The sequence below is a fragment of the Triturus cristatus genome, chromosome 3_2, assembly GCF_964204655.1.
Source record: "Triturus cristatus chromosome 3_2, aTriCri1.1, whole genome shotgun sequence".
Lineage (NCBI taxonomy): Eukaryota > Metazoa > Chordata > Amphibia > Caudata > Salamandridae > Triturus > Triturus cristatus.
Genome location: NC_140584.1, coordinates 745,388,919 through 745,409,447, shown reverse-complemented (window position 1 = coordinate 745,409,447; position 20,529 = coordinate 745,388,919). Strand labels below are relative to the sequence as shown.

General features: G+C 48.6%; 1 protein-coding gene across 1 annotated transcript in view; it reads left to right on the top strand.

Moving 5' to 3' along the window:
- Window positions 1-20,529, top strand: part of ANKAR (ankyrin and armadillo repeat containing) — a 1,190,398-nt gene that overhangs the window by 941 nt on the left and 1,168,928 nt on the right. The gene's annotated exons all lie outside the window — the stretch shown is intronic.

Below are 20,529 nucleotides of genomic sequence, written 5' to 3'. Positions count from 1 at the left end.
AAAACGTACAAGTGCCAATTTCAGATGCCGCAGCCCAAGCTGCATTGATGGGATGGACCATAAATCCTGCTCATTGGATTTTAAGCCTGATCTCCTTGCTACAAAGCAGCACTCAAATAGTGTTGCATCTTGAGTCCTTCATAAATCTTTGCAAATGAGACTGGGTAGCTACTACGTTTGACCGTGCCCAAATCAGTCTTGCTTGAAAGCGCCTATTACTTTTTTTAAATACAATATATTTAATACACAAGTACGACTGTGATTTGGAGACTCGTGTAGCCATATTGGCCTTTACATTTTTCACTGCTTCTCCTAAATAGTTACACCACAGGTTGCCAGTTTTAAAACATTTTTTTATACCCAACTTTATTGAAGATTTTCTGGCAAGACACATAGAAGCATAGCTCAAAAGAATACAGTGCACACTCACAACAGTACAGCAAGCCATCAATATTATAAAACATTACATGGTCAAATTAACAACCCGAATTGCTACACCATTCCCCCTCCCCCCCCCCCCCCCCCCCTATTCGCCCGTGATTTTGTGGACAACCACGAGCCTCAAACATTGTTTTCTTCTGGAGCACGCCCCAGTCCACTCCCTTGCGCCAACAGTTGACAGTCGGGGGATTTGGCTGGTTCCAGGTACGGGCCACATCCCATTTTGCGACCAGACAGGCCACCCTCAAAAAGATCCGCTCAGCCTAGGGGCCCCCAACCTCCTCCACCAACCCCACAGCACAGTACAGGGTGTGAGCTCCAGGGTGGCCCAAAACAAAGGAAAGCACTTTACCGTCCCCCTCCCAGAAGGGCCTTAACACGGGGCATTCGCACACCACATGGATGAAATCTGCTGCCGAAAGTGTGTATCGTGCACACACTGCCTCGACGCCAGGGAGTGAGTGTTGTAAGCGCCACGGGGTGAGGCATGTCGCATGCATGTAATTAAATTGCACTATAAGCAACCTCAATGAAATCGCCATCTCTCGGGCGCAATACAGCCCCCCCCCCCCTCCATTCCTCTTCTTCATGTTCTCCCACCCAGACCTCCCACGTCTGCCTAGCCCGCCTAAGACAGTCAGCAGCATGAATTACCAATGAGCGATAAATAATAGAGATTTCCCCCTTACCCAAACGCCTAAAGAAAACCTTCGCCTCTAGCGGACTAAATTTGGGTAGTGAATCATCTGGGAGATAGTGACCCTGCTGGGCGTGGCATAGCTGGAGGTAAAGAAAGAACTGTGAATTGCCAGGTTATATCTGACCTTTAAGTCCTGAAATGTCACAAGGCTACCTCCGCTGTAGATGTCCCCCAGATAGGAAATCCCAATTTGGTTCCAGGGGACGGAGCCCTCCAGGGTCGAGAGCTGACTAAGCCAAGTTCTCTGCCATAAGGGGGTCATCTCAGTGAGACATGGTCCCAACCAATTAGCGGAAGAGCTGCCCTCCAGCAGGTAAGGGACACCCGCATACAAGAAGGTAGTGTGGTAGGCAGCCGTGCCCGTACAGAAAATAAGGCAGACTATCAAGACTCATCGATTGCATCTCCAGACGGTACGCCGGGTCGTCCCACCCACCCATGAACCAGTCATTAATCGGTACCAGATGGCCTGCGAGGTAGTACAGGTTAATGTCCGATAAGCCTAAGCTTCCATCTAAGGTGGCTATGCGCAGGGACTGAATAGCCACCTTAACCTGCACATACAAAATTAGTGATCTAGGCAGTCAGGAACCGAAACCACATGCGAGGGATGGGGTAGGAGTAGTTGCCCAGAATGTACAAATAGTGCGGCAGGCACACCATCTTGAAGAGGGCAGTACACCCCATGCGTTTCAGAGGCAGGACGGCCTAGTGGCCCATGTCGCTTTCAAGAATGAGGCCCATCCCCCGGAAGTTAAGGGCCCAGGCCTGATCAGGGAGGGGGGACATGTGGATACCTAAGTACTTGAAGGAATGGGAATGTTGGGGAACCAACACCCTCTCCCAACAGGATTCTCCCCCACCTCTACCAGACAGGACTTGTGTTGTAAGTTGATTAAGTAGGCATCAGGACACGTCTTGAGGTTGTAAGATAGATTTATTAAGATAGCACAGCAGAGGTAAAGCACATCGCTAGCTGACCAGACCATCAACTGCCAAGACTGGAACATTCACATACCAGATAGAACACTCATAGGTAGTGAGGGAGGTTGAGGAGACATAAACACAAAGAATGGACTACTGACCCCAAGTAGCCATAACAAAGCAAGCACATATATACAACATATCTTCTTCCTTTACAGAAAACACAATAAAGGCTTCAAACACCCAACAAAAGCTCAAAGCATGAAAAGGAAAAGCAAGAAAACATAAAACATGTAGGAGGTCAACGACCTCTTGGACTTCCAGATGACGAAAGCAAAGGGCAGGATAAGAAGAGGATCACAATGAGAATCATGACGAATATCACGATGACATGACCACCTTCTTCCCTTCGATTGACGAAAAACAAAAAGAAACAGTCTACTCTCTACAATCCGTCTTTGTGGCCATCAAAAACGGGAAGAGACAGCTTACGCACTCCAATCAGTTCTTCGTCTGTCGCGGCTTACTGCACACAGTTGAAGATATAAAAGTTCAACCAAAGCCTCAAATGCACAATAGTTCTGGAAGAATGCTCCCAAAGAAAAATCTCAGCCAGTCTAAAATGACGCTCTGGTACTTTTCTTGGGTTAAAGACCTCTCGATGTAATTTGGGCCTCTACATTAGACTTTCAATTAAATTTCTTAGTTGACAAACTGTCTCAGTACTAAGGCTAAAAAGCCCGGCTCTAGTCGCGGAACATTTGTACCGGTAGAAAGAACCTCCATGTCACGATTTTGTCTCGTGGTACTGGAACTCTTGTCGTCACAACTCTAGGTCGTGAACACTCCTGGACAAAGGACACATTTTTCCTTTCTTTTCCTATCCCGGTACTGATTTTATGACATCTGTTGTCTCCCGCTAGATAGGTTGGAACTTTAGTTCTCTCATTTTCCCCCATTTCCTTTGTCTTCGTTTCCTTACGGTGCTGGGACATCCTTTGTCCTCTCGCGGTTTCTGGTTTCGCCGGTCCTGGGACACCATTGTCCTCTCCCGGTCGTGGTCCAAGGCTCACTTCCTTAGTCCTTACTTTTCCCTGAAACAGGGTTAGGGTTGCAATATCTTCCCTAAACAAAAATTTAAATAGGAATTCCACTTTGCAAATTAAAATTTTCCACTTGCGTCTTCCAGTTTTTCATTTACTTTGCAATTTTTCCACTAGCGTCTTTCAATTTCCCATTTACTTTGCAATTTTCCATTTGCATTTTAACTCTTTAAAATTTTCACAACTTCAATACTTTATAAAGGTGGCATCCTTTCTTATGACTTTAAGTCTGATTTTCATTCCTTATGACTTTAAGTCTATATTTTTTTTTCCTCCTTCCATCTGCCCAACCTGCTTTTTTTTTTGAACTGCTCTGTACCTATGCTGGAATTAAATGAATACACTCTCCACAAGTTAACGCTAATTGATGAAAGTACTCCTCTTAGCGCCTCTTCGCTAGTAATAAATATATGTGCTATTGACCATCACATCCAAATAACCACTGTTCCAGTTCTTAACGTACAAGGTTTTACAACTCTGGCGCTGTTCACAGTTTTGCTCTTACAGCCGTAGTTTTATTCCAGCTTACCCATGCGGATCAGAAGAGCAATGCAAACATAGGTTTTACTATTCACAAAGATTAATTCCATATCACACTCCTTTTCCCAATGAGAATTACAATCCATATTGTGAAATATAATTTACAAAAAGTCCTTCGAAAATCCACTAGGTGGCACTCTTGTAAATGGATTCACATCTTTAAAATCGGTGGTTCTCTCGTAAAAGGATTAACATCTTTAAATCAACTCATCTGTGCTTCCATGTGACACTTTAACTTATAGCTAGTCTTTGTGCTGGAAGGGCCATTCAAAAAGTAATGTGACACAAAATTGCTGAAGCTGTGTGAGAAGCCAAAATCACACTTGTAATCACTTCAATGAACACACGGCCTAAAACGGAACTGTCAGTGCCTCAATAATTCAAATAGTACATAACACGTGCACTCTCTCACCTCTTGACTTTCCGGTGTGTTTACTTTGACCCTCGGCGAGATACTAAAGAATTTCCTCGTTACGAAGTGTCCCGTAAGTCCCATTACTATGGGAACGAACGAAAGCAAAATTATAAAGATGGCTTCGTGACGTTAAACGCTGAGCTGCGTTGCTCGACGTCGCGCTGAAAGGACTTCACTGACCATAGAGTGGTAGTCAGGAGAACACCAAGAACGCTGGACATTCTACAAGTGACGAACACATTCACGCTGCCTCTCCGCTAGCACCAACTGAAGATTCTACTACGTCATCAGAGCAGGGAAGACAGCGCAGCTGAAGGATCGCTCCGGCCAAACAATGGCAAGGCAGACTGGGTGAATCCTTGCGCACAAGACAAGCAGAGCAGAACAGGATTGCTCACCTGCGACTCGGCGGAAACGTCTCTTGGCATCAGACAGCCAAACCCTCATTCAGCAGTGTCAAAGTCATCCAGGTCAGTTACTTCCTTCTTTTCGTTAATTTTGGAAATACTTGAGGCTGATTTCACCTTCTCTTGTTATTTCATTTTTTTTTTCCTTCATCGTCATCAGTAAGAAATCGGTACTCACAGGCAAAATTTCTCTCCGCAACTAACAGACGCTTGAGAATCCTTTTTTTTTCCTCAGAGGTTTCCAATTACTCTTCTTCTTTCACGAAGCAGCTTTCTTTAAATTTACAGCAACAGAGGTGTACAGTTTCCTTTTTCCAATTTTCCTCGCGTTACACAGGTTTCCAGTTTCTCAGGTTACCAGTTTCTTTCAACTTTTTATTTGAATAACTTGCGGCAGATTCCTTCTTCTCTTGGTGATTCTGTCGGTTTCTTCATATATTGTTCGAAAATTTCTTCCATACAGCAGGTTTCTTTAAGTTTTGCGGCATACCAGAGGTATCTTGTTTACTTTTACAGTTGCTTTCAGCCGCAGATGGATGACAAGGTGTCTTGGATTCTTGATGCGAAGTGTTTCTCGTGCTGTGCTTCTGCCTTGGTCTGGTCAGTCAATTCGTCGCCAAAATGTTGTAAGTTGATTAAGTAGGCATCAGGACACGTCTTGAGGTTGTAAGATAGATTTATTAAGATAGCACAGCAGAGGTAAAGCACTTCGCTAGCTGACCAGACCATCAACTGCCAAGACTGGAACATTCACATACCAGATAGAACACTCATAGGTAGTGAGGGAGGTTGAGGAGACATAAACACAAAGAATGGACTACTGACCCCAAGTAGCCATAACAAAGCAAGCACATATATACAACAACTTGCCTTCATTAATTCAGAGACCGGACGCCTCGCCATACAGATGAAGCAGTGACAGACATCAGGGGCCGAAATGCTGCAGGTTTTTCAGAAACAGAAGGAGATCTTCTGCATATAATGCTATGCGGTCCTCAAATCCACCTCCACACTGCTGCCCCAGACCTGGGCTTCGCAACGTAGAAGTCGTGCCAGGAGGTCTATCACTAAGGCAAATAGCAATCGGGACAGTGGGCACCCTTAGGCATGCTGCCTTCAATATGAAAAGCGTGGGAGACAGAACCCCATTTACATGGGCCCGAGCACTCTGGCCTGGTAAAGAAGACGTATTATATGACAAAACCCCTCTGCCATTCCTACCCGCTGGAGAACTCTATCCATAAAATCCCATGACACTGTGTCAGAAGCCTCGGTAAAATCAACTAACAGAACAGCCATGGTGCCATCAAGGTCCTGTGCCTGAGAGAGCGCCGCATGGACCCTCCAGATACAATGATGCATGCTGCGACCAGCATGAATCCACACTGATCTGGATGGATCAGGTGTGGTAACGCCCGACCCAACAGCGTCGCTAGAACTTTCTTGTAGATCTTAATGTCAATGTTAATAAGGGAGATTGGGCGGTACGTTGAACACTGGTCTCTAGGGAGACCCTTCGTAGGCTGAACTTCAATTGTGGTACAGTCTAAGTCGGGTGGAAACGACCCTTGCTGCAGTGCAGTTGCATAGATGTTCAGAAGATGGGGACATAGAATGTTGTGGAAGCGCTTTAAGTATTCAATAGGATACCCATCGGGGCCAGCCATCTTCCCAGCTTGTAACCCCGACACCGTGGAGCTCACCTTCTTCAGTATGAGGTCCTGGCCCAATTCTCAGGCTAGAGCACTGGATATGGACGGCAACAGTATGCTATCTAGAAGAGGGTTCGCGACCTCTGTGGGTGGAGGGTATGTCTTGAGTACAACCCGAATATAAATCAGCAAACATCTGAGCAATAGCTGTAATTTCGTCCCGGAGGCTTTCAGCGGAATCCTGAATCAACGGGACCACCCAGTCAGAGATACCCCGAATCGCCAGCCAATACAATAATTTACCTGACTTATCCCCGGATGCATATACCCTCTGCATAGAGGCCATCTAATAGAGCTTGGCTTCCTCAAGGGAGACTTGTCGCAGTTCCGTGTGGGCTATGGCCAGAAGATGGCGCATGCTATTGGTGTCACGTCGACATAAAGTGGCCTCCAAGTGCAATACTTGACCTTCAAGATCAGTCAATTTTGCCATTCGGTGAGTCTCAGCCCAAAGAACACAGCCTTTAAGGCAGCCTCTCAAGGAGGACTTACTAGATACTCAGAGCATCGCTGCAGATGAAACAGAGCCTACATTAAGCATAAAGAACTCCTGCAGTTCTTCTTCAACAAAAGCAGCACACTCAGGGCTTTGCAAGTGCCAGACACTAAATCTCCAAGGGGAGCGCAGGGCGGCTGGTTGGGTTCCCCAAGACAGCAGAAGTGGAGCATGATCAGAAATTCCATGTGGGCAAATGCGCACAGATTGGACCGAAAAGAGATCCACTGCCGTACCCACAGCAAGTCAATACCGGTTTCCGCTGTGTGTGCCACCGAGTAGTGAGTGTAGGCATGCTGGGCAGAATGTGTCATACATCACAGATGCCAGGCAGGTCAGACCACGAGGACAAACAGGCCGACCAGGAGCATCTACCCGGGTACGGGGCGGTTGAAGCATCCACATCAGGATTGGGGACTGCGTTAAAATCTCCTCCAACCACCGCAACGCCCTGGGTGAGAGTCAGGAGGAGGGATTGCAATGACTGCAGGGAGGGCAGCAATAGGGGTGGAGGAATGTAACAGGACACAAAGTTGTAGTGCCTTGCTTCCAGGCAGCCCTCAATACCCACGTAGTATCTATGGGTGTCTGTGTGCTGCTTTGTGACCGCAAGGGGTAGAGATTTATGCAGCAGTATGGCGACTCCTCTTGAGTCATCCGTACAGCCGGTGTGGTAAACCCTGTCATAGCTGAAGAGGCCCAAGAGGGGGCATCTCGTGCCCAGCAAGTGGATCTCCTGCAAGAAGACAACCACTGGCTTGTGTCGCCTGATATACCATAATATTGCAGAGCTTTTAATTCAGTCCAGCAGGCTGTTTACATTCCAGGAGAACACCATTATTCAAGGGCAGGTCATGACATATACGGAAAGCATAAGGCAGCTTGTGCCGAAAAGCAGGACCTAACTGGGGACCTGCAGTGCCATGAGCAAACACAAGGAGATGATGGACGGAGCGCTGAAACTTTTCAGACACTTACCCCCCAGTCACAGATCTGGGGGTGAGTTTCTGGAAAGTTTCAGCACTCCATCCATCGTCTCCTTGTGTTTGACCTGCAGTGCCATGTCATACGTATGTGACAGTAGCAATGTGTGCGCTCGCCTTAGACCACCTGAAAAGGAATACACCATTAGCACAATTAAAAACAGTAAACAAGGCTCAAGGGCCCAACTGGAACACCTAACCCCCACCCCACACTCCACCCCAGGAAGCATCTGTCGTCCTCAAATAACCCCCAAGAGCTGAAATCGGGGAGATCAGCTGTGGCTGTCAGGCACCCATATAAAAGGATCTAGTATCTGACAGCGAACATCAGCACATGAAAATGCAATTAGTGAAGATGCACATCGAAAGATAGCCTTAAGGGCCAGAGACGGACCCCACCACCGACAGCCCCCCTAAGGAGAGGCAGGCCAGACAATGCTAGTCTCAACCCTCCACAGTCTCCTCCGCAACAGGAGGCCGCAGATCTGAAGGGATCGAACTGCATAAAGACTAAAGCCTTGTTGAAGTCTGGAAGTAGGAACCCCAGTCTACCTCAACCGACTCCAGAGTCATGGGAGAAATTAGGCATTGGAGGCAGTCACCAGAGCTGGCGGCAGACTATGCACCAAGGGCCCCAGCTGGGGAGAGGTGGAGCCAGCCCTCGGCACGGCCATTCCCTACCACGTAAAAAAGAAACAGAGTGAAAAGCAAGGTCAGAGAGAGAATCAGAAAGTCAAAGCAATGAGGAAAGGCTAGAAGGAGAGCTCTGACCATCCCCAGCTGACTGAAAGGTCACAGGAGTATCTGACAAGTATCCGCCTAATGTGGGGGAGGCGGGAGATGAGGCCGCATCCTCTGGGGCCGATCCAGGGCCCTCCTTGACCCCCAGCTGCTCAACTTGGGACCTCCTGGACCCGGAGCGGTTGCCTCGCATCCTCCGATGGGGCCGTGTCCGGATGCGCCCCACTGGATCTATGAGAGAGCACAGATCAGGGGACGGCAGTCTCAGCAGCCTTTTCTCTGTTGCCCACTCCCAGGCCTGATCCGTAGAATCAAAGAAGAGAGTTGTCGACTGAAAGAGAACCTTGAGGCGGGCCGGGAACAGAAGCATGTAGTGGAGATCCACAGCACGGATCAGGGCAAAGGAGCGTCGTTGCAGCTGCACCACCTTGGTGTAGTCTTGGAAAATGAGAATCTTGGCGTTAGAGAGTCTCAAGTCCGTCTTAGAGCAGGCCTCCTGCAGGATCACATCCCGGTCTTTGAAGTTATGCAGCTGCAGGATCACCGGCCAAGGAGTAGCTCCTAGCGGGGGCTTCAGTGCCAGGGAGCGATGGGCCCTTTCTATAACAAAGAAGGCCGACAGTCTGTTTTCAGGGACCCATGTTCTAAACCAGTCTTCCTGCATTCAGGGAGGCCTATACGCTTAATATTGTTGCGCCTCGACCTGTTTTCTGCATCTTCAGCCCTGTCGGTGAGGGTGGAGACCGTGGAGGTCAACCTAGACATCTGACTGTTGAGTGAAGCAATATCATCTTCTTTGCTGGAAACCCATTCCTCCACCTCTGTGGTTTTGTCCATCACGCTGCAATGGTTTTGACCCAGCAGTGAGAGATTCTCCCTATGGCCATCCACCTTGGATTCCACAGCGTCCCTAGAGGTCTGTATGGCCATAACGATTGTCCCCAGACCAGCTGCCATCTGCTCCGCCGAGGTCGACACCCAGCCTGCTAGGGTCCTGTCCTCCTCCCTATGTTCTCCTGGTGGGACTTTCTATTGGTCCATTATTGTTTGGGCCGATGCCTGCGGGGGATTCTTCTAAGCATCCCATCTTCCGGAAGCTGTTGGCCGATCCGCCCCCCAGCAGGAAGAGCTGGGGTCAGCTGTGAGGCAGAGGTCCGACCCGCCGAGGTCCACCTGCTACAGCAATGGCGACCACAATCCTGCCAACCCCCCACCCACCGCGCCGGGAAAGAGAGAGAGGGTTCCTGGGGTCCTCACCTGAAGGTCACGGTGCAAGAGTTTGCCCAAGCGGGCGACCACAATGCCACACAGTCTGGATGAAATGTCCACTACGCTCGGCCCCTGACTGCCCTGCCACCTCACTGCCTCCCTTTCACGGTGGCTGCTGTCTGTCTTACGACAAGGGCCAACTAGTTCTGATGGCCCAGTCCCTGCAGAACCTAGCCACCAGAGAAGGGAGAGTGAAGGTGGGAGTCCCCCTCTATGGCCGCTTCTGGGCCCAGAGTACCATGCCCCGGCCCTTGCCACCTCCCGGAGCAACCACCGGGGCTCACACTAGCCCCTGCTCATGACCCGGGGGAAAACATCAGGCCCCAGTAGACTCCCCACCACGACACCCCGGGGCCTCGTCCGAGCCACTGCCAGGATCCTTCCACAGCACCAACTCTCTTGAGTCTGTCTGTCTGCCACCGGTCAGGCAGATGCGCTGCATTCATTTTAGGAAGGACGCCTTACATTCAAAGTCCTGCCCAGTCAACCCAAATTCTAGACATAGGGGTGAGCGTCTGGTGTATTTTGGTAAATGGAATAGTCTTCCATAAGAAATGCATTTTATTTTTTGTCCAGCACAGAAGAGAATTCACACCCTCGTTTTAAGCCCCTGTTTATTGCAATGTGCGTTGTAGAGCAATTCTCTCTGCCTTACGTAATGCAGACCCAGGTGTCTGAATGAGGGTAAATAATTGCTCTAAGCAAAGTGGACGGGATTCCCCAATTCACAAGCTTTTCCCAGAGTTTGTTACGATCAATTCTGTCGAAGGTTGCTGAATAGTCTATAACACATGCAACAAGCATTTACAATGAAACGGGCCTGCCATTGTTAAAGTTAGAGCTATTGGCATTGCTCATGACATTATTTTTGTTTATGTTTTTGTTTTTAAAACATTTAAAGAAATGGCATTGTTATTTACAATGTCATTAGCTTAATCACTCTCAAATGCGAGATCTATTGCATTTGCACCCACACACAGAGCCACACACACAAAGCCACCCACACACACAGCCACCCACACACAGAGCCACCCACACAGAGCCACTCACATATAGCAACCCACACACAAATAAACGAGCACCCTCCCCCTTCTCAGTTCGATGGGCCACGCCCCTTCACACCTTCAATGAAGGACTCCGCTTGGCTCCATACCCGCTAATTGGATCTCCTGCAGCTCGAGGTGTGTAATCTCCATTAGCCAGGCTGATCCCGACACAAATAGACCCGGCACGGTTGTTTTTCTTAGTCCGTCACAGCGCTTACACATCCCTTCCAGGCACCTCCCCGTATCTCCGAGACCTGCACTCTCGTTGCTTCTCACTTGCAACTTGAACATCCTTATTTCACTGAGGTGCCCTCCATTAAGGGGCGCTGTGGGGAGACCCCGTGGGCACAGGAAAGCCAGCTCCATGAGCAGATAGAATTTGCATTGGCCTCCTTTATAGGGGTCACCCGGTGAATGACATCACAGTAGGTGTCTGGTTGGGGGGCGTCTAGCTGACTGTGGCGAGTGGGGTGGGTGTGCTGCTGCCGCCTTTATTGCGCATATAAATTACATTTTGGCCTTGGAGACGGGCCAGGGGCTGTGAGGCCCGAGCGGCATCTGGAATCAGCCCAGAAGCAGCTGCTCTCGAGCAGATTACATGCGCTAAAAGGGGATGCTCGCCCTGGCATAGGAAAGGTGGCCATGCGCTAAGAGGGGGTGCTCGCACTGGCATCCCAGAGGTAGGTGGCCATGCACTAAGAGGGGGTGCTCGCCCTGGCATCGGAGAGGTGGCCATGCGCTAAGAGGGGGTGCTCGCCCTGGCATCGGAGAGGTGGCCATGCGCTAAGAGGGGGTGCTCGCCCTGGTATCGGAGAGGTTGCCATGCGCCAAGAAGGCCAGTCCAACGTTAGCAGGGCCGGTGTAGTGAGGTCAAAACGAACGTCCAGTGCAGCGCTAGCAAGGACAGCCCAGGGAACTGCTCTCAGATTATAAGAGGGGGGAGAAACGGTGCCCGAACAGTGCACATCCGGTGAGGGCTCCTGCATTAGGAAGCCGGTCCGGCGCCAAGAAGAGCGGTCCAGCGCTAGCAGGGCAGGTCCATCGGCGGGGTCGATCCAGTGAAGGTAACGCTACACCAGTAGTAAAAGGCCTGTTCCACAGCAGTAGAGAAGTAGAGGAAACATCTGCTCAGAACCAGATTACTGCAAAAACAACAATTGATGGACAGAATGCAGAACAATGTCTTACATTCACCCCAGTACAGAGATCTGGGCCTAAATCCATCGTTTTTTTGCTCACCATGCCATTCCAGTTTGAACCCAGCCATATGCAAATCTGTCTTGACCCTGTGCCCCATGGGAACAGTCCAGCCCGAACTGCCAAGCCAGGTCCTCCCTGGACTGGAAACAAGCATCCTAGGACCGGTTTCGGGCTTTCAGCCCTCGTCAGCCAGGATAGCTTGATTCCAGTGGCATGGAGAGCAAGGGACTCACGTCTGAGCATACCCTTCCCACTCGGGGTGACAAATGCAAAAACAACAATTGATGGACAGAATGCAGAACAATGTCTTACATTCACCCCAGTACAGAGATCTGGGCCTAAATCCATCGTTTTTTTGCTCACCATGCCATTCCAGTTTGAACCCAGCCATATGCAAATCAGTCTTGACCCTGTGCCCCATGGGAACAGTCCAGCCCGAACTGCCAAGCCAGGTCCTCCCTGGACTGGAAACAAGCATCCTAGGACCGGTTTCGGGCTTTCAGCCCTCGTCAGCCAGGATAGCTTGATTCCAGTGGCATGGAGAGCAAGGGACTCACGTCTGAGCATACCCTTCCCACTCGGGGTGACAAATGCAAAAACAACAATTGATGGACAGAATGCAGAACAATGTCTTACATTCACCCCAGTACAGAGATCTGGGCCTAAATCCATCGTTTTTTTGCTCACCATGCCATTCCAGTTTGAACCCAGCCATATGCAAATCAGTCTTGACCCTGTGCCCATTGGAACAGTCCAGCCCGAACTGCCAAGCCAGGTCCTCCCTGGACTGGAAACAAGCATCCTAGGACCGGTTTCGGGCTTTCAGCCCTCGTCAGCCAGGATAGCTTGATTCCAGTGGCATGGAGAGCAAGGGACTCACGTCTGAGCATACCCTTCCCACTCGGGGTGACAAATGCAAAAACAACAATTGATGGACAGAATGCAGAACAATGTCTTACATTCACCCCAGTACAGAGATCTGGGCCTAAATCCATCGTTTTTTTGCTCACCATGCCATTCCAGTTTGAACCCAGCCATATGCAAATCAGTCTTGACCCTGTGCCCCATGGGAACAGTCCAGCCCGAACTGCCAAGCCAGGTCCTCCCTGGACTGGAAACAAGCATCCTAGGACCGGTTTCGGGCTTTCAGCCCTCGTCAGCCAGGATAGCTTGATTCCAGTGGCATGGAGAGCAAGGGACTCACGTCTGAGCATACCCTTCCCACTCGGGGTGACAAATGCAAAAACAACAATTGATGGACAGAATGCAGAACAATGTCTTACATTCACCCCAGTACAGAGATCTGGGCCTAAATCCATCGTTTTTTTGCTCACCATGCCATTCCAGTTTGAACCCAGCCATATGCAAATCAGTCTTGACCCTGTGCCCCATGGGAACAGTCCAGCCCGAACTGCCAAGCCAGGTCCTCCCTGGACTGGAAACAAGCATCCTAGGACCGGTTTCGGGCTTTCAGCCCTCGTCAGCCAGGATAGCTTGATTCCAGTGGCATGGAGAGCAAGGGACTCACGTCTGAGCATACCCTTCCCACTCGGGGTGACAAATGCAAAAACAACAATTGATGGACAGAATGCAGAACAATGTCTTACATTCACCCCAGTACAGAGATCTGGGCCTAAATCCATCGTTTTTTTGCTCACCATGCCATTCCAGTTTGAACCCAGCCATATGCAAATCAGTCTTGACCCTGTGCCCCATGGGAACAGTCCAGCCCGAACTGCCAAGCCAGGTCCTCCCTGGACTGGAAACAAGCATCCTAGGACCGGTTTCGGGCTTTCAGCCCTCGTCAGCCAGGATAGCTTGATTCCAGTGGCATGGAGAGCAAGGGACTCACGTCTGAGCATACCCTTCCCACTCGGGGTGACAAATGCAAAAACAACAATTGATGGACAGAATGCAGAACAATGTCTTACATTCACCCCAGTACAGAGATCTGGGCCTAAATCCATCGTTTTTTTGCTCACCATGCCATTCCAGTTTGAACCCAGCCATATGCAATGGCGGATGGCGCACACTTTTCCATTAGCAAACTGTGAAGGTCTGTAAAGCAATAGGAAAGGGGCACACATTGGTGTTGATGTAAAACATGTCAAACACTCCTGATCGAAGGAAAACAACCAAATTCCTTTTTCCATGAAAGGATTGCCAGTATTTTCCTTATTAGCACCCTATGAGCTGGTTGTTGTTGTTAATGTATGTGTTGCACCACCCTCTAGTACCAAGCTAATGAAAGAAAACAGTGGGTTAGTACACCTGCTGCCAAGAAAGTTCAGCAGTGATTAGTTCAAATTTAAAGGATCCTACAAAGCATTTTGTTTCCAAATTCAATAAAAGGACTGCAGTTGAGTTTCAGGAATGGTGTGGCATTTATTGTTCTTTAGTCGCATTATATTTGTTATGAAAAACGTGAGAATTAAAAATGCATTTTGCTCAGGGAGTGAATATACAGCCTGCCTCATTTTGGATTTTTGGACACTGGGTGAGTTTAGTGGTAGCAAGGCTAAACAGGTTCATTTTTACTTTTATTTTTCATTTCTCATTTTAACGAGGAGGGTTAAGGGCACTGACAGTGCAAGTCTAAGTAATACACAGCAGTCATTAAACTCTTGCTGGCCAGTGACATGCCAGACCTCCATAAGACATATCATTAGCGCTTATAAGTCAGGATGTATGTAATATCGAAAGTTTATTGTACGGCGCCACAAATCAACAAAAAGTATATGACCAAAAGATCAACTTTAGATAAAAAATTCTCAGACTATATATATTTATATGTATACACACTTCGAGGAGAATAGGGGGACAAGGAGCAGATAAGTAGGAGAGGGAAAAGGTCCTGTACCAGTGCTCCTGAAATAAGTACAAGTACAAAGTAAGGTAACAGTTCCTAAAAAAATATATATGCCAGTATGGTCTACTGTGCGAGAAGAGAGGTAATAAGGGGATGGCGGAAGTTGTCAGGCGAGGTTCGAGAGTGGTAGTGTGATGGAGACCAGAAACTCCTGGATGGTACTAGAAGTGCCCTCACACACCCTTGCGGGTGCAAAGCATCATCATCGGGCGGTGCTCCTCGTGGGGGTGGCGCTGCAGTCCCTCACGGGCCCTCGGAAGGGCTCTCTATCGGAGATCTTTTGGTGGAGTCGCCGTAGTTGTGCGTGCGGGTGTGTGGGGAAGGGGAGTGTGGTGATGAAGCTTAAAAAGACCTAATGGTACCCTGACTATTTATTGGTGGGTTCAAGAGGTCTGCTAAAAGTAACGGGGGATGATGTTACATAAACATTCTGAGTAGGGGAAGAAAGATGTAAACACGTCCCGCTGCTCTCGACCCGTTGGAGTGAGGGTTAAAGTGAGAGAGAGGGGGTACAAGTGGTGGTCAACATGTTTCGCGCTCTTGCCGGTCCCTAATGGATCCTAGCGCTTCGTCAGGACCAAGGTGGTGGTTAAAAAATAAGGAAAGGGATTCAGACAATAGGGGAGGGTATTCTGTAATCCCAAAGAGAAAGACAAAAAATTGTAGAAGGATCACGGATTATTCGTGTCCTTGACGTCGAACCTGTGGGGAGAGGGAGAGAATAAAACATAATATAGTGGGGCTTCCTTCGAAATAGGGCTCGAAAGTCATGCACCAGTGAAGAGAATATTCCCGCCGTAATCGTGCTAGGAATAGGTGCTCGTGCCCTGTGTGATGTCGAGGGAAGTGCCCAAAAATGGGGGTCAGAACAAGACAGTAACAAACTGCAAGTGAGATCTCTAGTGTTGCCAGTATATAGCCCCTGCAGAGAAGATTAGGCTTAATGTGGTGGGAAAGTTTGTGAGGCTCAGTGAAGTCGGTGTGCAAGGTGCCGGGAGTTGGCTCACACGTAAGCATTAGCTGACTAGTCTACATATAAGGGGGTATGTACTAAGGATGGTTACATGACTCCCTGTCAGTGTCTTAATGCCATTACCTAGTCATAGTTAGGTGAATACTGACGACTGTGGCGTATACGTTATGGAATCGTGCCATAAGTGTCAAATGCTGGATTAAGGAGGTTGACATAACGAGTGTGAATTACACGTGTAAAAATGCAAGAGAGAACACATGCTCATCATAAAAGAGTTGGTTAAAACTTCCTACCCGCAAAAAGTCTGGGTCCACGCTGTGCCGGGTCTTGACCATCTGGGGCGGGGGCTACAGCTGTGAAGGATAAGGTTACGGGCGAAAAGCAATCTGCATAAGTCAAGGGCGGTACAAGGGCTCACACACGGGGTTGGTGAGTGTAGCCACGTAGTCTATCAAAGGGGACGTAAAAGGCACTGATACTGTTAGGAAGGTCGCTAAAAAGCGTGAAAAGTACTTACATCTGTCCCGGAAGTTCGCTGCGGTAACCTAGGGTGCCTCCAGAGTCGCCGGTAAAACTGTACGGCGGGGTGGCGCTTTATAAACACGCTCAAAGGTAATTGGTTGGGAGGGCAGAGCAGGAACTAAGGAAGGACTAGGCTGCGGGCCGGAAAGGTGGCGGCCATTTTGGAACGGTTTCAAGTCCAAACCTGATCGTGGAGGTGGCCCGTTTCTAGTGATGTGTGGCAGGAACTAGTATCATTGGTCGTGGGGTTAGAGAAATATGTAAGTACCAGTGTCCCATGTGGCCAAGTGGTATAGGGCAATTGGCCAGGTGTTGAACGGGGGGATCAGTGGTTAGCGTCTTATCGAACATGATCGTCGGAACAAAGATGGTAAACAAGGAGGGTAACAAAAAAGTGTCGATGTATCCTGACCAATATAATTGGTAGTTATTAGTGGTACAGTGATACAGTGGTCAATAGAAGTGAAGTGTGGAAGATTAAGTTATGGCTGAGGGATGCATGTGAGTTTCTGATCCTAAGTCGGTATGGTAAGAACATCAATATGTATGTCGTAAGTATAGGGGTATTGCAACACATAGTGAGTCACAGCTATGCTTATTGGTCGGGTTGTGTGACAAGATAAAGTCTACAGTCTGCCAAGGGGGGCGAGCGCCAAAGGAAAAGGTAGGTACGGCAGCTCGACAGTAGTGTAGTCTAAGAGTTCAGTATACCGATCGGGGAAAGGTCGCAGCAGTCTGTGTGTGCTCTGTCATGATGGCAAGGGAGAGAGAAGGTGCTCAACAATGTTTCAGGATATATTGAAGTATCAGGCATGGAGGGCACTCCACGGAATGTCGTCATTCAGGCCAGATACATTAGACTTGAGTCTAAAGACCCACCGTTGCTCAGTCTTGAAGAGGGTCCCGGCTGACCAGGCAGGGTTGTGATCTATTACAATCCAGTGTAAGCTCTCAGGGGGGTGGTTGAGTTCTAGAAAGTGGTTCTGCAACCTCGTTTGGGTTCGTTTGCACCTTATTGTGCTCTTGTGTTCCCCAATACGTGTTTTGACAGGTCTTGACGTCATCCCAATATAGTGGAGTCCACAAGGGCATGTTAGTAAATAGATGCAATTCTTAGAATTACAGTTAGTGTGGCGTTTTAATTGCCATGGTCTGGACATTCCTAGATCAACCTCTTTTGTAGGTTTAGTTTGAGAACAGCAGGAACATGACCCACAGGGGAAGTGGCCAGAGATGGGGGGTAAGTTCCAAAGGGTTGGAGACGGTTTAGGAATGGTTCTGGGGCGTGTGTGAACAAGGATGTCCCTCAGGTTTTGAGTGCGTTTGAAGGCAAACAAAGGGGGAGGACCCGGATCAAATGTCCCAGTACTGAGTATTCGCCAGTGTCTTTTGACTATTTTTTGGATAGTGTTAGAAAGGGGGGTGAATGAGGTCACGCACGTGAGTGCGGTGTTCTCAGGTCTCGTTCTTGTTTCCAATAGAGACTCGCGATGGTTGTTTCTTGCCCTCTTGTGAGCTGTTTTTATGATGTTGGTGGGGTAGTTCCTTGCAATGAGGTTTTTACTAAGTATAGTTGCTTGGGTCTCGAACTCGGTGAGAGTGTTACAATTTCTTCTTAGACGGAGGAACTGGCCCACGGGGAGGTTATCCCTAAGTGATTTGGGGTGGTGGCTCTGATAGAGTAGAAGGCTGTTTCTGTCCGTGGGTTTTTTGTAGTTGGTAGTGTAAAGCCCACCCTCTTTAAGTGTGATGGAGAGGTCCAGAAATGGTATGGATTCAAGGGAGTGAGTTCCTGTGAATCTAAGGAAGGGGTCAATAGTGTTCATCCAAGTGAAAAATGCAGTACACTCCTCTACACTGCCTCTCCAGAAGATGAGGATGTCGTCGATGTATCGACGCCAGAGGAGGATGTTGTCATGGAATGGGTTAGAGGGTGTCCTGATTTTTGCTTCCTCCAGGTCGGCCATATAGAGACATGCCAGGCTCGGCGCGAAGGTGCTGCCCATGCATGTACCTTGAATTTGGTGGTAAAGTTTGTTGTTAAATGCGAAAAAAAATTCTTTAAGTGCGAGATGGGCACAGTTGCAGATGAAAGGTATCGGAGTGATATATGGCCAAGGATCCACATTATGTAGGGCACGTTCAAGGACTGTTAGAGTGGCGTCCTGAGGTATGTTCGTATATAGTGCCTCAACGTCCATTGTGACAAGCAGGTCAATCGTCTCTGGGGAATCAAATAGTTGTATCAAGTTGAGTACCTCCATAGTGTCTCTCAGGTAGGTAGGTGTCTTGCTGACTAATGGTCGTAGGAAGAAGTCGCAGAACTTACTTAAAGGTTCAAGTAAGGAGTCAATACCAGAGACTATGGGGCGTCCAGGAGGAGGATTAGTGCCTTTATGAATTTTTGGAAGGCAATAGAAATACGGTGTCCGTGGGTTGGTTTGGTTCAGGAAAAGGGCCTCATCATGTGAAATCCAATCCTCAGCCTCAGCTTCCATGGTCAGGCTCTGTATCTTGTTCACGAGGCGTGACGTTGGGTCCGTTTCAATGAGTTGGTAATATTTGGTATCTGAGAGTTGTCTTTCGCATTCTGCTTCACAAATCCCTTTGTCAAGGATAACGATCGCGCCGCCCTTATCAGCAGGTTTGAGGATGATCGTCTGGTCATCCGCGATTTTGGTCAGGATACTCCGTTCCGCCTTGGATAGGTTGTCGTAGTGATGACCGGTGATTTTGGTCTCTGTGACATCTTTGAGGACGGCCTGTTCGAAAGTGAGAACTTCGTTAGGGGTCATGGCTGAAGTGGGGGTGAACCTGGATTTGTTCTTCAGGCCAGTCCCTACTGCCGGGAGAACAGGTTTACCATCAAAGAATGCCTTAAGGCGTACTTTCCTGAAGAAAAGGTGAAGTTCCTGGTGTAGTCTAAAGTCATCCTCTCTGGGAGTTGGAACAAAACCAAGGCCTTTCTCCAGGAGTTGTTGTTCGCCCGGGGTCAGTGATCTAGATTACAGATTCACTACGAGGGTTTCGTTGACTTGCTCCTGAGTGTCATCTTGTCCTGGTCTTGCCATTGAACATTCTTTCCTCCTGTTCTTCTCCTGCCTCTTCCTCTGCCCCTCCCTCTGTTTAGAAAAGGGGGGTTCGGAAATTGGTTGTACTGAGGTATGGGCTGATGAGGTCCAGATGGGTGGTTCCAGAGAGGTTGGGGGCCCATCCATGGTCCTTGGTACATAGGTGGTTGATAAGGGAGGCCCGGGAAGCCTTGGAACAAGGGAGGAGGTGGCGGAGGTTGTCTGTATCCTCCTCGGTACCTTGGTTGCCTATTGTCATAGCTGGAGTTGCTATTATTGGAGCCTGATGAGTGATTGCTACTAGCATCATCCGAAGTATCAGTAGTCTGACAGACGTAGTCTACTTTCGTGTATGGAAAGATTTTCTCTTTATCAAATCTTTTCACATCCTTCTGAAGTTGGTGAATTTTTTGTTTGGTCAGGTACTCTTTATGGTCGTTCATCTCCTGATTAATCTCAGACAGACGTGACTTAAAAGTGGTAATGGAAATGCCTGTCTTAAGTCTATTCTCGGACAGTGTAATTTGTATTAGAAGTTCATCCGATAGTCTTTTTGCTGTGTTAATAATCAGCACCAGCCAATCCCTCGTGCATTTCCATGCAATACGGGACCATTCCCGTCGGAAAGTAATATCCTCAAGGAATATACGGGGTGACAGCGTGACAAGTAGGCCATTGGGGGCAATGTTGGCTCTCAGGTACTCGGTCATGATTGTACCGTGTAGGGCTGTTTTAATTTGTAACCTCCTCAAGGTTTGTAGGGCTTTCCAGTCATCATCCCTGCTGCCTGATGGGAGGTTGCCGTCCTCTGATAGCAGGGAGGGGGCTCTTAGAATTTCGGCTACTGTCTCGTCATCAAAACAAAGGCCGGGGTCATCCATGATGGGTCAGGGGTCTGGAGAGGTTAGGGGGGATATGGAGTTTGTAATGTCTTGTGTGGGATAGGGTAGGGGAACCAGGCAAAGAGAAGAAAAATAGAGGGGTTGTCCCACGGCTAGCTGCCGTTCTAATATGTATACACACTTCGAGGAGAATAGGGGGACAAGGAGCAGATAAGTAGGAGAGGGAAAAGGTCCTGTACCAGTGCTCCTGAAATAAGTACAAGTACAAAGTAAGG